This window comes from Triturus cristatus, chromosome 5_2 (genome assembly GCF_964204655.1).
Source record: "Triturus cristatus chromosome 5_2, aTriCri1.1, whole genome shotgun sequence".
NCBI lineage: Eukaryota > Metazoa > Chordata > Amphibia > Caudata > Salamandridae > Triturus > Triturus cristatus.
The window spans coordinates 749686271-749703832 of record NC_140588.1 but is presented as its reverse complement, the minus strand read 5'-3'; the positions used below and the strand labels follow the sequence as shown (position 1 = coordinate 749703832).

Below are 17562 nucleotides of genomic sequence, written 5' to 3'. Positions count from 1 at the left end.
TCTCGAATGGGATGAAAAGAATGAGTCCTCTACACTAATAAAACATATTTAAATAAAAAGGGACACTGCAGTTCACTGGTGGCAGTTTGGGGGACGTCAAGCCCCAGATACACACGTGCTGGGAGGAGCCAATGGAAGGGGAGGTGCTTCCCTCTCCCCAGCACTTTCAAGCGCCGCATCCATGCTCGCTCCGCAGGACACTGCAGGTCACTGGTGGCAGTTTGGAGGACCTCGCGCCCCAGTGACACACACGCCAGGGGACGCCAACGGAAGCTGGAGTGCCGCCCTCTCTCCAGAGATTAAAAGCAGTGCATCCACACCTGCTGCACTGGACGCGCCTGGGCAATGCTCATGCCAAAGGCGGGCCCATCTTGCACCCATCATCGCCTAGAGGACGCTGATCCCCATCAGTCTGCAGTGAGTGTGTCCTATTTGGGATTTGAGACTTGTTTTGTGGGCCAGACCTTTGCCGTGCAAAAATAGCAAAGTGTAAATTGCAAGGGGAGAACAACGCTACTTCCAAAACCCCACGTGGTACTACTCTCGACTCCTTCATGGTGCAAGCAGTGGGTTTTATAGATAGGAAAATAGTTTTAATGTAGAACACTGCTTATCGTTGTAGATAGGAAGTCTCTGCAGGTACATCTGGGGCCACTCAGAGGTTCCGGGGAAGAAGAGGTGTTTTTATAACATACAGTCCCCAGTCCGGGTTGACTTCCCTGCAACTACAGACACCATCTTGCTTAGCCAGTGTGACGTCAAATTTTGATCTCCCAGATATCAGTGAAAGTGGTCCCCCTGACAAGAGTAAAAAGAAAGCCAAACAGATAGGCCTATATAGAGTCCGAAGGGCCACTAGGGCCGCTATGGTGCACAGTGCCATGGACTGCACACTTGCTCTATCTTTACCACCTAATTCAGCTGAATCCCTTAACATTGGTGCATAAATGTTGCACCTAACCAGGATTGGGACTACATTTTCTGCACATGTCAGCTTATGGGGACTGAGAGTGTCTCTCCAATTGTAAGACAGACTAAGTAAATTGAAATCCAATATGTCTCAGCTCCTGAAATCATGTTAATCTGAAAGATCAAAGGAATTCCATTCAGGACCCTGCATGAGCTGATGCTACACCACAACAGCATAAGATCAGAAAAATTCCATTCAGGATCCTGTATAAGCTGATGCTACACCACACGTGCTCTGTTCCTACTACAACGTGGCCGACCCTCCCTTTGCCCTAATATTGCTACCCCTCTTACTACTAATATATGGGACTCTGTTGCTAAGGAAAGGGAGAATCAGTGCATGGGCACACTGGGGGGTGTAATAGACCTTTATTTCGTTAACCAACCTGATTGCGGACCCTATTTGGCCATATTGGCTGATGTTTTCCATTTAAGCTTCCCCAGAGAAGAATCAACCATTCAGCTGAAGAACAACGTTTATTGCTGGCCGTCCCTAAACACAGGATTTGGTATCAATGAATTTGAGGACATTTTGTTTATAAGAAGGGTGGAGTGGGTTGGTCCATCAGTCAAGCACAAGACTGGTGAATGTATTGTAGTGAATTGTAGAAGCCCAAGTCTTGCTCAATGACCAATCTATTGTGGTACCAGGATACAAATTGAGGGTGTTGGAACTGGTATTGATATGGTTCTTTTGGGTACATTTATAAACATCTCCTACCACAAAGACAGGAAATGGTCTTCTTCAAGTGTGGACTGTCCCAGTCTATAATTGGTGCCAGCCACTGTCAGTTCTTGCAAGCTTAGTCTGATGCTCAGCGAGATACTTCATTTGTTTGGAGCCAGCCCAAATTGATTCTTCTCATGAGATTTATGCTTGCGGGGATGACGGTAAGGGTGGGGGCGGTGTTCAATTAGAGAGAAACTCTATGCTAATAGAATATGATCCAGTATGTCCAATTTCGACTCACATTATTACTGAGCCCCCTGCCATGTGTACTAATCCCCCTGATCATGAGCATACAGGTAATTTTATTTCTGAGAAGCTATCTCCACTTATTCCTCCTAATGAGCTGTGCATAACTCCAAATGAACCTGTGTCCTCTTTTCTTTTAATATTTTTGAATATAGTGGGTTCGAAGGGGAAAATTATGGATCCTGAGTGGGGTACATTCATCAATTCACATGATATAATACTTCTGCAAGAAGCACGGGCAATGGAATGTATTTTTAGGCTGGTTTCTTCTAATCTCAGTATTGAAGTTGTACCCTCTAAAGTTAGGTGTCCGTCAGGTGATCTCCTAATATGGCTTTTAAAACATACCAGACCTAACCACAAAAAACTGGATATTAATAGTAATAACAGCTTGGGATTGCTCCTTAGGGGTAGAAATGGTAGTAGGATAGATCTTTACAATGTTTACAAAAGCTCAGTACAGCATGCTAAAGAATCTCCAACAATACATTTACTCGCCCATCATCTTGCCATGAATGTAGATAGCTCAACACTCATAATTGTTGTGATTTCAATACCACCCTTGAGCCATTAGATGGCTTACCCACTGTAATTGATCAAGAAGATGAAGCAAGAGGCATACTCTTACTAGAGATCAAACTCTTACTATCCTGGCCAGATGTTGTTGCACAGCTTTTGTGAATAACATTGAATTCTGGTATGCGTGCATGTAATGGGAGGTTTTTGTCTGACACAAAGTAGAATTGATTATGCCTTTTTGGGTCTTGACCTTTGGCATATGGCAGTTGACTTTGAAATCTTATCCAGGACATACAGTGATCAAAATGTACAGAGGTTTACTATGGTGGCCTTTTTTTGAGGAACTCTACCACCCTAGGTCCGAAAACAGAGTCAATTGTAACCTTTGGAAATAACAGGAAATCAATCAGATGGTCTAAGCTGTGTCTTGACATGGGAACTCAAACATATATTTATGATGCTTTTAGCAATACTTTAAAATCATTAAATGAACATCCTTTTGATACATCTTTACTGTTGTACCATCATGATAATTTTTTTGTAGCCCTGTAGTTCCATTGTACTAAAGCCCTAAAACGCTAAAAAAAGGTCCTTCTCAGCCATCTTTTGTATGGTATTCCATGGAGTGGTGTAAGGCAAAAGGTCAACTAATTGAAGCTGTCAAAAGGGAGTCTGTGAGGAGGTTTGTGCTGCTTGTACTAACTACAATTGTACTTTTGCATCCACCAAACATGACTGTATAGACTCTAATCAGCTAGCTCTGGTAAAGGCAACAAAAAATAAAGATCTCCAGATACTTTACCACATCTTTGCACAAGGCTGCCCTAGATCCCACAGCCCTGTAGATAGCAGTAAATAGTAACACAAAACAACAGTGAGTGGAATACTCTTCTGCAATTTATGCTCAACCTAGTACAAGGATGGCTGTACCCGTGAAAAAGTGTTTGAGTTGGAGAATGTTACTTCTATTTACTCTTCAATAAACCCTTGGAGCTATACATGCTATGAAGCCTGGAAAGGCACATAGGGAGCTGATAGAGTTCCCAGTGAACCTTCTGTATGGGGCCCATATTTAAATGCACCTTCTAATGGGATACTGTCAGGTGGGAAAGTCCAGTGCTCTTGTAAAAATGCCATGATTATCCCACTTTACAAAAAAGGGTGATAGAGAAGTGCCAAATAGTTATCAGCCTATCAGCCTTGTAGATAACTTTCCAGAAGGTCTTCTGTTGCCAAGTTCTGATTAGAGTATTAGACTGGCCTGATCATGCCTCTATCCTGTCCCAATTACTGGCTGATTTTTGGTCCAAGGTGAGCACGATAGATCAAATTTTCCGCTTTTACCTAATTGTTGCAAAATATCTCAGGCTCTCTGTGGACCACCTATATCTGGCCCTCGTGGACTTTAGGGTAGCCTTTGATTTAGTTCCTAGGCAACACCTTTTGTCCATTTTAGCAGCTGTGAGTTTATATCATGCTTTGCTGGACATACTCATTAGATTACATAATACTATTGCACAGGTCAGGTGGGGGCTGAGCGATAACTTAACTGATCACATTCCAATGCAGAGAGGGGTGTGCCAAGGGTGTGTACTTGTGCCAGCACTAGTCTCACTGTATATACACGACGTGGTCAAATTCCAAGGTGATTGTGTTCATGATTCCCCAAGGCTAGGTGGGTGTTCCATCCGTGCACTGCGTTTCGCGAATGACACCCTTGTGCTTTCTCAAACCCCATCCCGGCAGCAAAACCTCATTAATACATTTACTGAGTTTTGTAATATCCGTGGACTGGAAGTGAATACTAGAAGAAACAAGATCATGATTATTGACCTGCATAGAAATTGCAAAGGTAACATTTTAATGAAGGGGATGTCTCTGCAAACAGTAGGAAAATGTGATTATCTGGGGACCAGAAGTGAATTAGTGTTGTTAGACTATGCCTCAGCAATTACTAAGAGGTTCGAGGCAACTATCCCCAAATCTGCATCCCCTGCCAATGAAGTTTATAGGGCAAAAGCTCAGGCTGCAGTGCTCTATGGGGCAGAGGTTTGAGGGATCGTAAACACCAAAGTTCTGACCACAAAAGAAAACAATATTTTGAGATCTTTATTCAGCCTAATGCAGAGGATCCCTATGTTACTGCAGCTTTTTCATCCAGGCCTTAAAAGGGATGGTGATTTGGCGTCACTGAAACCTCTTTAATATTGGGTTAGGCTGTGGTCCACCCCAGAGTTACATCATTATAGGCTGGCAGCGGTTGAAGTTTTGAGCCAGGGTAAATCGCAGCTCTCACACTGGTTTGAGTATGTCAAATTCCATCCTAATAATCTAGGCCTGAGTGCGTACAGAAGTAATCCATCTACAATTGATATTGCTCCCAAGGGCAGAGTTAAAACTTTCTTTTGGAACAGAAATGTTATTAGCAACCATTGCAAGGCTAAATCTGGAGGTCTTGTGTAATATGTCTTATCTTTTAAGCCCACCCCTGCAAAAGAAATGTACTTAGACATGATTCAACCACCCATAGCTCACACACTATTCATAAAATGTAGTATGGGTATACTATTAGCCAGAATATGCCTCCTTATCCCGCAGTCTTTTTGTCCACAGGGAATCACAACGCGGTTGTTACAACGACCGCGCTGTGATTCCGCATACCATTACTCCGCAAGTCGGAACAACGACTTGAGGAGGGGGGGCGCTGGATGTTGGAATAGTATAATTTACTATTCCAACTCAGGTATGTGCGAACAGTAGGGAAGGTGAGGGATTTTAAATACAACACCTTCCCCCCCCCGCAAGTCGTTGTTCCGACTTGCGGAGTAATGGTATGCGGAATCACAACGCGGTCGTTGTAACGACCGCATTGTGATTCCCTGCGTACAAATTTTTTCGTTATAAACGCTGTTTACCCTATTAGCCAATATATTTACAAATAGTTGGAAATCTCACCAACCTACCTTGGCAGCTTGTGTGTTTTTTAACCATCTAAGTGAGGATGTTGAACATGCATTATTTTTTAGCCCTTAATAGATAGGCATAGGCAGAGTTGGCTCAAACCCTTATGCATTTCTATCAATGTCAGACAATATAGAAAGGCTTATCAAATTTTGCAGACTGACACAAGACAATTTTTAGTATTTGGAATCAGCCTATATTTATACGCAGTTTGGTTATACAGGAAAAAGTTGGAATAAAGTTTTAAATACTGTATGCGCTATTCTTATCTGCTTCTTAGCTGCTATATATCACTATAATTTTAGGAAAATGATGGGTGCTATGCTCTTAAAATTATATGATTATTTTTATGAAATGTTTATGCTGCTACAGTTTAATTTTTATTACATGATTCCTGGAATCTATATTATATCGTTGGATGTTTTAATAATAACTTGCCTTTGTGTGATGTATCTTTTATGATCTTGGATGTGTTTTATGGGCATGCGTCCGAAATAAACAATGAACAAGGAATGTCTTTCTCCCGTTAAAAAGTATTATGGAAAGAGATCACTCACAAATGGCAAATAAACAAACAAAAGGGAACACATTGCGCAAAACTAGATTTTTAGTTTAACAAAAAACCTATCTCCCATTTTCAAAAGTCGAAAGCCAGGTTGCTTACATTTATCAACAGAATGGGGTGGTTTTCAGGCATGAGACAAAGAATTTAATCTTGCGTTAAACTGCTATAATAAAGTGTAGGCAACAACCAATCCCATCCGTTGCCCCAAGAAGAAAATCAAATGAAAATAACTTAGGCACCCAGAGCAGGTGAACTTTAACCAAACTTCCAACACGAATCAATGGACGTCTGTGCCAAGTGGAATAATTTGTCTAGCCACTATCAGTTATTCGATTACACTTTCTTTTTCCTGTATTTTAATATATTTTGGGCCATAGTATCAAGAACGGCGCAAACATTATCGCCGCTTTAGCGGCAGGAAACTGCCACTAAAGTGGCGATAAGGGGCTTGATAATATGCCATAGAGAATTCCAATAGAAGCCCAGGTTCTGGTGTCAAGGACATCAAACCTGGGCTTCTATTGGAAATGTTTGCGTCGTTCTTGATAATATGGCCCTTTGTCCTCTTCTGTTGCCCTTGTTTGAGAAGGATTAGGGGTCCATTGCACTATTTGTTAATGCTGCTGTCGCTGGAGGGCCTCATTCATATTACCACCAATGAATATTTGTGAGGTATGGGAGACTCGGAGCCCCACCTCATCAAATTCTGCAGGGCCCACTTCGTTTATCATTATGCCACTGAATGCAGACGGCCTCACTTGAGCACATCTTCTCACTTCATCTCCCTCTATTTTTTTTTATTTTAATCAAACAGTTTTTTTTCATGCACTATTCCTTTTACCTTCGTTGTTCCATGAACTTTACACAACACCTTCAAATTATTATAACTTGTGCACCTCCCTACAGAGTGTATTCAACTCAGTAACCACATGATACATTAACTATAACTCGCCACTCTACCATGCACTGTGTTCTACCAAAAGATATGATTTGCGATGTCATAACTATTTATTAAAATAATATTATTTTAGATGGTGTAACTGATATAATAGAATGGGATACAATCAGTTATAAACAACCAAAATTCTGAGGAATACCTCTACCTGGGAATTATATTTTATTTGACCCTCTTTTCACTCACTTAAGCCAGTAATGCCAGATAAAGAAATCTGGAAACAAAGACAACTTAAATTCTTACACATTTTGGCCAATCTCTGTCACAATTGAATAGGATACCAGGTTTCTCATGCGTATGTCCAAGTTAGGGTAAGTTCGCATGATAGGACCTCACAAACCACGTACATTTTCTCTGTTTAATTTTCCAGTTTTATCAAGTCTCTACACAAAAATTTGATATTGCCAGCAAGCATTTTAACTCTGGTGATATATTGAGCAATATTCGAGATAAGGCGCAGAGTTATATGTTATTTGGGGAGTGAAATTGGTTGCTGGGAGAGACAATAAGGTCATTATGAGACCTAACTCAAACGTGCAATCGTAGAAAGCTTGGAACAGAATAGGGAAATATTTTATTTGCAGATATGTTTACTAAGGATCCTTCCTAATATGTGAGATTTATTCTTCCCTTAACGTAGCACAGGAATCTATGCATACAGCGTTTTAGAAATTGGGTTTTGACTAGGCAAGTAAATGCATACGTTCATTTTACATCCTTTTATATCGAAGAGTTTGGACATTTGTCTGATGAAGTAGAACTACAAGGGCAAATCTGATAAAGACCTAACAAACTCTTCCCACAAAGATACAAAGGGAGGAGATTGAGAAAGAATAGATCATTCCACAGTCCAAGATGTCAGTGAGACAACGAAGCACCATTTTCCTCCAAGGGAAAAATAATTTGCAGGATCACTGGGTTTTCTTCTTACAGTTTAAGTATTACTTATGAGACATGGGTACTTTAACCTATATATAATTTTCGAGTTGCCCTAGTCACAGACCAATTCAAGTAAAACCACTCATACCTGTTACCTTCGCTGCAAAAAAAACATCCTTAGTGTTCCAGGAGATATTGAAATTCTATGTCAAAGACGCAGCAGTCCAAAATCCTTTCAATATCTAGATTCCTGAGCAACATATTATTGATGAAGAAGAAGTTCAAAGGTCATCAGAAGCCAATATTCTTCCAGGGTAAATAAAAGGCTTCCCATTATTTCCAGGCTCACATAATTAACTCAGAGTGGCGTTGAGCATTCAGATAGTGTTATTATGCAATCATTACAAACATTACCGTTTAGACATTTATTTTCAACCTACCTGATCTGACAAGTGATCCCCAAAGACAAATTCTAGTGCATCTTCAATCCTTCTCTCTCATCTTTAGTGAATGTTTTTATAGCATTCGGTGTTTATTCTATGAAAGACAAAAACGAACAGACATCAGAATGGATTCGTAGATGGAGTGAGTACATGGACATTTAACCTTCTGTGATGGAGCGTCTTGTCAAATTTGAAAAAAGCTCTGACAACACACAAGGATGACAATAAAACAATGGAATAGATTAATAGAAAATAATAGGAAATAGTTTAACCACTCCAGTGCTGAATGTATAAGTTAATCTTTTAAAGTTTGATTGTTCAAGCAATTTTATGATAAACTAACAATATCAGGTAAACACAGCATTTTGCTCTACTACTAATATCGCAAATTATTTTGCCATCAAAGCAAAGAAGCTAATGGCAAATGAGATGGAACTAATGGCAAATGAGACGAAACACCAAAATTTCAGTTTGCGCTGGTAAATTGCCTATTGATGAATATCCCCACACCGAAAAACAACATGAAAGGAAGGAGGAGAAGATGGGAATGTAGCAGAGAGTAGTCAAGAAACGACACATGAAAGAAGAAAACACATCACCATCATCAAGAAAGAATACTTCATTGTAATTATACCAATCCTATTCTGTGTCCATAGAGGCATGAGGCTACAAGTTGAGTGCCTTTAACTCTCAGGTGACTTGTAATATCCATATAGTTAACAGGTGAGCACATTTAATTCTTGCTATGAAAAGGGCTTACCTTATCGAGCAATGCTAAATTATGCAGACCACATCAATTTAGTAACAAAGCAAAAAGTACTATCTGCCTTTTATGTCTGCATATTCATAAATATCAAAATTGTGCCCAAAAAGTTCTGAATATTGCAGACAGCCAACTGTGCAATGAGTATATTTCTTGTACAATATGATGTTTGGTTTGCAGTCTCTTCAGCAGACAATGTCCTATGCACAAACAGAAGGACAGCATCACATCCATCTATGTGATCTCCCTGTCCACTCCGCTTTCCACTATCTTTTCTAAGTTCGCACTGCCCTTAAATTACTTTTGCATTTGATACATGCATTGACCACCACCAAACGACACTCAACCAGATATTACTCAAAGATGGATGACGGAACCACGCATTCCGTTGTAACTCATGCCGTTACGATGCGGCTGTTACAACGCAAATTCCATTACCAAGCATAACCTTTACAGCTTATTTTTTTACCACGCATATGCCTTTACTACACATGCCTTTACAACGAATTTAATTAAAAAACATGAATAATAAAGGCATATGCGTGGCAAAGGTTTCACCAGTATATATAAGTATTTTACAGGAAAGTATAAACCATTTGTATTTATATTTCTGTAAATTTATGTTTATATTTTCCTGTAAAATACTTACATATATGTGATAAAAGCATGCATGGTGAAGGCAAATGCTTGCTAAAAAAAAAAAAGGTACAGGTAGGTACAAACATTTGTTAATTAGATATATATCTTTGAAATATATGTGTGTACATATATATTTATACATATTACCTACTGGCGGTCGCCAGTAGGTAGTTATAGTTAGGACCCTGTTTCCATAGGAAATCCGCAACATTCTATTTGGAATAACTTTGGCGCCGGTCGACGAATCCTCGCAAAATTTTCAAAATAGGTGGGGCGCTACGCTCCGCTCCTACCCTGAAAGTCTCGGGGGGATTCGTCAAGCAGGGGCGGAGAAAAAAGGGGGGTCCCAAAACGCGTTTTCCCCATGCATTTTTCCATAGGACCTTTAGACACAGCTACAGCCCGAACGGCTGAACAGAATTACTTGAAATTTGGCAGAGAGGTAGCCATAAGGTCAAGGAAGTGCCTTTTGCAGGTCTGGTGTAAATCTGTTCAGTATTTCCTGAGAAAATACCATTTAAAAGCATATATATATGTGGGCGGAGCCTAACCACACATCTCATCCTGAGATCTGATTGGCTGTCAGCACTTCATCCAAGAAGTGTTGGCAGCCATCTTGGGACCAATATACATGATAGCACCTCATTAAAAAGCATTGCAGTTAATAGAAGGTTTTAAGACTTTAGTTACATTATAAATCATTTGTTGATGGTACCATACTCATTTTAGGAATTGTGGTATGTTCTAAGGTGATTTCACCATGTGAAAAAGCCTTCTGCTGGGATATCATGATTGAGAGAAAAATATTTTCTCATGCTTTTACCACAGAGGTTTGGAAGGTGATCTATAGGCTAAACTGAGAGCTTATTTTCTGTAAATTCACATTATCTTTCTCAGTCATGTGAGAATGAAGTCTGACATTCTCAGTAAAACATGTACATCCAACAAGGGCAGAGACTGTCAGTTGATTCCTTTGTGTTCTACTGCAGCTTCCCAGAGTGTTCCAAAGAACTACTAGAGCGCTAACAGTCCTACTTATGATAAACGTATGGCACACCTGAAGCCATCTTGCTTGGATTAAAGTGGTAACTCTTAAAACATTTAATTTAAAAAGGAACAAAATGAGGGGGTTCATTTTTCCATAAAAAGTATGATTAGTGCTGCAGAAAGAAAAATTAGGGCACATTTTGAGTGACTTCTCAAATCCTCTTCTATTTCATTAAAAAATTCTGACATGCAGACTGAAACATGCACTTTCAATACCAGCAGCAGTTTTCCCTGGTGAGCAGTAGCTTTACTACAGTGATCTAATGAGCAAAAAGAGTGCTAACATTCTGAATTTATGGCAAATGTGTGACACATCTGAATGCCTTCTTGGTGGAATCAAAGTAAAAAACTGAAAGTATTTCCTACTGAGGAGACTGCAGTAAATGAGGAAATTAGAAACTTCATAACAAATAAGTCTCCCAAGATGGCCACCAGAGACAAAAGAGCCCAAATGTAGCCCAAATATCACCCAGATGTAGCCCAAGTATAGCCCAATGACAGAATGTCCCAGAATGTTCTTAAAAACAACTAGAGCGCTTACTGTCTTCATTATGACAAAAGTATGGCACACCTGAAGCCATCTTGATTGGAATAAACTGGTAACACTTAAAACATTTAATTTAAAAAGGAACACAATGAGGAGGTTCATTTTGCCATAGAAATTATGATTAATGCTGAAGAAAGAAAATGAGGGCACATTTTGAGTGACTTCTCAAATCCTCTTCTATTTCATTAAAAAATTCTGACATGCAGACTGAAACATGCACTTTTAATACCAGGAGCAGACTTCCATGGTGCAGTAGTTTTACTACAGTGATCTAATGAGCAACTAGAGTGCTAACATTCAGAATTTATGGCAAATGTGTGACATATCTGAATACCTTCATGATGGAATCAAAGTAAAAAACTGAAAGCGTTTCCTACTGAGGAGACTGCAGTACATGAGGAAATTAGGAAACTTCATAACAAATAAATCTCCCAAGATGGCCACCGGAGACAAAAGAGCCCAAATGTAGCCCAAAATCACCCAGATGTAGCCCAAATATAGCCCAATGACAGAAGTGTGCAAAACACTTATTATTTTATGTTTTTGCAGTGTTAAATAGTGCAGACTTGTCAGGTATTGGAGTGCTTTACATGAGCATTGATTACATCACACAAGAACAAATTCATTTTGGTTGTAGACATGGGGAGACTAAGTGATTTGACCAGAATCACAGAATGTCGAGCTGAAGCAGAAACTTCAACCTGGTTCCCCAGTTGCAAAGTCTGCAGTTCTGGAAGTAACACCACATCCTCTCCCCTAAGTGCAACATTTAATCAAGTGGTCAACTGGATAAAAAAACATAAAGATAACAAATAATTTAAAAGTGCTTTGTCGCTATTTGAAAACTCAGAAAATATGTCCTTATTTTAGTCTTTTAGAGCACTAACCATAATTTTGATGCCAATAAGACCCTCTCATATATGTAATTTCTAAAGGAAATGCTCTAGGTATTACAGTTTTGATTACATCAAGGTGATGTCAGGCGTTCCACACTATTGTAATAAATATAGAATGTTAGCAATCTAGTTGTTCATTAGGATACTGTTGAGAGGCAGAGGCCAGGGGCACGGACTCTGAAAATTGAAGGCAGGTAGGAGGGTGCAAAGGCAACAATTTAACCACACTGAGCAGGCAGGAAGGGCCGTGGAAGCACAACAGACTATGGAGGGCAGTGGAAAGGGGGGCAGGGGCAACAAACCAACAATACAGGACTTGCAAGAGAGGCTGTTGGAGGGAAGATCTATTACGGGTCAAGGAAGCTAGGGGCGGTCCCCAGATCCCCGGGAGCCACCACAGAACTGAGCAGGAGAGTGAGTCAGGGACAAAAGGGGCACCTTAATTTGAGCCGGGGTGCCTAGGAACGCTTGCTCCAAAAATGAAGAAAACAGACATATGAGACATGGAATTGGAGGCAGAATACAATGGCAGTTTAATGAGAAGATGCAACTTCAAAGAAACCGCAGAATAGAGACATAAAGTACAAAATACAGAATCCAGATAATCATACAGCTGTCATAATATTCTCTGTATCTCAATTAATGTACTGACAGAGAGAGAGAGAAAACACATCTATAAATGCATCATGAGAAACAAGTTACACCAAGGAAAATGTTACCTAGGAACACTCACGTTTACTCTTAGAGCAAGCATTCCTGCAATTACAATACAAAATCTTTTAAATGCAAAAGTAAAGAGAACAATGGTTAAACATAACATGACATTTCATATAGGTAAAATAGAATAAGATACTTCAAGCAAAGCAGAGCAAGACATTTTAAGCAAAGGAAGACAAGAGCTCCCAGCTCTTGGGGAAAACCTGCACTGCCTGTTAACCTACATACAGACGGCGAGGTAGTCCGTCGATATCTGTGGGTGCTCCCTTTTTATATCATTTTGTGGGCTCCTTTGCACGCTACATCTACCTACGTATGCTACCCAAAAGCTTCGTCTGCAGATTTTACCAGACATTTCGTCATTTACCCACTTAATGCTGACAATGGACTGGGTGAAAAGGTCAGTCTCTCAGGCCAATCGCTTATCGTAAGTTCCATAGAGCAAGCAGAAAATAATGGGTATTGTACGGGAATTCAATATATTCATGTATAAAATCTCCTCAGTTCTCCTAACTTGACGCTCTGCGGTTGCCACTTCCTTAAAAGCGGGAAACCTGCCCAGGAAGCAAGTACCAGTCCAGGATGCAGCCTACTGTATGTCGACAGCTTCAGGGGAATGTTGAACTTTGATACCGAGCACGGAGCACTCGGGTAGGGTGGGGGCTACTAGTTTGGATCAGAAGGCCTCGCAGACCTGCCTTCAGACTGCTATACACTAAAATTGCAGAGCTATGGTCAATTTAACAAAGAGGCCTACATATTGAACAGAAGGGCCTACACAGGGGTTTTATGCTGGCTGAGTGGTAAGGATGTCTCAGGATAATTATATAGCAACACAGGACCCGCTGGTCAATTTAATACGGCCTACAAATGCAGCTGGCAGGGCAAGGACAAGGGTCTCATACTTCAGGTGTGGACAGAGCGGGTCAGGGGCCCCCTGTGATACAAAATCTACCCTCCTTCAAGGCTGTGGCAATGTAATAGACCATTGTGGGCAGAAGGAAGAGGCAATGGTAGTACAACCATACATGCCAACAGACCCGATTCAGCCAGGAAACGTCCAATGTTTTTAAGCTCAAATGGGCTTTATTTGATCTGTCTCCTGTCTACAATATCCTCTTTTTCAATGTAACTCAAAGGGGAAAATCAATACCCCAGTTTTTTTTCAAAATCTCCCTCTTACCAAGTTCAAAATGTTCGCAAGTATGGTACATTGGATCATGGAAGGAAATGGGATAGGGACATGGACTTGGATAACAGAGGACAGGAGGGACATGGAGAGGTGCACCAAACTGACCCTGCAGGGCAGGCATCAGGGTTTGCAGCAGCACAATACACCACACAGGGCATGCAGGACGGGAGTGCAGCACAACAATCCATAGAAAGCAAGAGGGAGGGGACAGGACCATGCACATGGACAACAGAGAACAGAGGGGCAAGAGGCAATGGTAGCTAGCTGACCATAATGGACAGACAGGAGAGAAAGCTGCAGCATAACAGACCATAAAGGGCAGGAGGGACGGATCAGGGGCATTACAATGGAACAGACAAGCCAGGAGGGAGGGAGTAGGGCTGGGGGCAAGGGGGCAGGGCAGGAGCAGCAAGATAGCCATGGAGGTCAGGCAGGATGGGCACTAGAAGCAAGACACACCATGAAGAGCAACAGTGAGACTGTGATGGCATACACACAGACCATGGAGGGAAGGTGGGAGGGGGTCAGGGGCAGCTAACTGACCACACAGGGAAGGTGGGAGGGGCCATGGCAGCACAGAAGACCATGCATGGCAAGTGGGAGGGTTAGTGGCAGCACAATGGCTATGATGGGCAAGAAGGAGGGTGGAGGGGCATGCACAAAGGACGATGGAGGATAGAAGGGAGGGTCAGGACCTGTGCACAGACAAGAAAGTTCAGGGGAAGGGACCTCACAACAGACCACACGGGGCAGGCAGGAGGAGCAGTTGCAGCACAACAGACCAGGGAGGGCAGAAGGGTGTGGCAGTACAATGGACCATGTAGGACAGGAGGAAGAGGATAGGGGCATGGCATGTGGACAGGCAGGGTGGAGGTGGCAGGGACAGGTTACAGTCATCTGACAATGCTAGGCAGGTGGGAGGGGAGTGGCAGCTCAACAGAACACTCAGAGTAGATAGGAGTGGCAGGTCCATGGGACATGGTGGGCAAAAAGGATGGAGCAGGGGCATGCACAAAGACATCGGAGGGCAGGGGGAAGGAGAATTGGGGCAGCAAGCTAAGCACAGAGTTTAAGCAGGAGGTCAATGATGGGGCATAGAATTGGGCAATGGAGGGCAGGAGGAGTGGACTGGTACATCATACTAAATTGAGGGCAGTGGCAGCACATCAGACCATGCATGGCAGGAGGGAGGAGGCTAGTCCATGGATTCACACAACAGAGGATAGGGAGGAAGGGGATGGGGCAGCAAGCTAACTGTTCAGAGAAGGCGGGTATTAGGAACGTTATTGTTTTTAAAACATTGTGTCTAGGCGAACTACTTAAAATATGAACAAGTATGCAGCATAATCTCACTTTTATTCAGGAAGAAGAGGACGTTTGTGACTGTGACTCCGGGCTCACTTGGCAGAAACACCCCCTGACCCTCCACCCCCTATCGCAAAATGTAATGCCCGTGAAAAGGGTAGGTGAACACAGTGTTATATAGAACATAGTCCTGAGAGCACGATTGAAAATGAAAACTAGATATAGTGTATGGTATAAACTATGCACCAAAAAGTGTGATATAAGATTAACCGGGCGTGAAATATAATATGCAATACATTGTGCGCAATGACAGATTCATTGGAGAGCGCGAGATAGCACAGGCACTAGCGCGTGCTATGCGATATGCGCCTTGGAGTGTAATATGCACAGGGCAGTGTTGTGTAACCTAACTAGTCTCTAAAGTTGTAATATAAAATATGTGCTGGGGAGTGTAACGTTGCATATGCACTGTGACAAAGATATGGATCCCAGATTGTAATATGTATGGCATAGCACTGTGCGTTATAACATAGGCATCGAGAAAGGCACGTTAGATGGGGCAATATAACCCGTGCGAAGACAAGTGTGGCATGACATATTCACGGGGTGGTGTTACAGTGCACATGGGCTAGAGAGTGTCATAGCATATGCACTAGCTAGTGGAATACAACACAGAGGTGTGTGGCACTCGGCAGGCAATGGTGGGTGTAAAACAGCATTGGGCTCTGTCAGGAGCACGCTGTGACTCTCAAGTGATGTTCGTCCCCTTTCCAGAGAGTAAAATAAAAAGTATTACACATCCGGCAGTGGATGTGTGTTTTATTAACCGTGAGGGGGGTTTCTTGCATAGTTTTGGTCGAATTTTTGTCGAATCCCCTTTGAATGGCTTGGTGTGCATGTGTATTAAATGTGCCCGTCAATAGCTACCCATGTTTGTATAAATAAACGACAAGGGTGTCTACCAGGATTAGGCACGGTAGGGCATCAGACATGTCAGAGCTTCACTAGTGGTGTAAATACATTCCACGTGGATTCATTGCATGCATAGTCGCCTTTTAATGAATATCACGCAAATCGTCATGGTGATAGGTACGTACGGTTTGTCCAGCATGTCCTAGGTGTGTCTATAAATATATATTTTTTAAAAATAATAAAAAACAGTGGCCGGCCCTGGGGATTGGGGTCAAAAAAATATAATTAGGAGACTGGCCCTGGGGGATGGGGTCATCAGGGCCAATAAATTAGAATAAGAAGGGGAACCAAACAGCCCCCCTTCTTAAAAAACTAAAATAAATAAAAGACTGGCATCGTGCCGGAGGCCATGCCCCCTCCGTGCAGCACTCTGCAAACGCGCCCCCAACAGGCATCTCCAGTATGCGCCAGGGAGCTGCGCTGCAGCCAGGTGTTCTGAGGCCAAGCCCCTTTTTACACCTCTCTGCAATGCAGCTCTGTGGCGCTTACTGGAGGTACCTAGTGGTCTAGTTTGACCCTAGGGACCCTTAGGATTCAGGGGACTTAATCTCTCAACTTAGAACAGCCACAGGGCGCGTTTACACAGTGGTGAAGGGAGGGGACGGGGCCTGAGGTGACGTGTGCAAACACGCACTATGGCACGTTTTAAATTGGGGATATAATTTCCCTTCAATACTGAGGGCCCCTGGGGGCTAACTAGCCCACCAAGTGCTTCCAGTAAGCGCCACTGAGCTGCATTGCAGAGAGGTGGTCCAGGCCGTGCCACTTTTTACACCTCTCTGCAACGCAGCTCTGTTGCACTTACTGGAGGTACCTAGTGGGCTAGTTGGACCCTAGGGACCCTCAGGATTCAAATGAACTTAATCTCCCAACTAAAAATGGACACAGGGCGTGTTTACACAGTGGTGAAGGGAGGGGACGGGGCCTGAGTTAACGTGTGCAAAAACGCCCTGTGGCCTGTTTTAAGAGGTAGTTTTAATCCCCATGCCCTATTATACACTAGGGGCTTACAGAGGAGGTCATGCTAATCACAGGGGGACCCCAACGCATAATGTTCCCTAGTGTATGTAGGTGTTTTCACTGTATTCTAAGTGTCTTTTAACATAGCACTGGCTCTAGGACTGGTTAGTCAGACTCAGTTACCACCAGTATCCGTCTGAAAAAGTTGAGGGTACAGGATGATTTTGCAACAAGGCTTCTTTCTGCTCTTCTTTTTG

At 42.2% G+C, this 17562-nt stretch overlaps 1 protein-coding gene across 1 annotated transcript in view; it reads right to left on the bottom strand.

Moving 5' to 3' along the window:
- The window catches only part of HTR2C (5-hydroxytryptamine receptor 2C), a 3718710-nt gene that overhangs the window by 3326499 nt on the left and 374649 nt on the right, over nt 1-17562 (bottom strand). The window contains exon 2 of the mRNA XM_085606666.1: nt 8265-8361. The gene's annotated coding sequence lies outside the window, so the exon portion shown is untranslated. The remainder of the gene's footprint in view (nt 1-8264; nt 8362-17562) is intronic.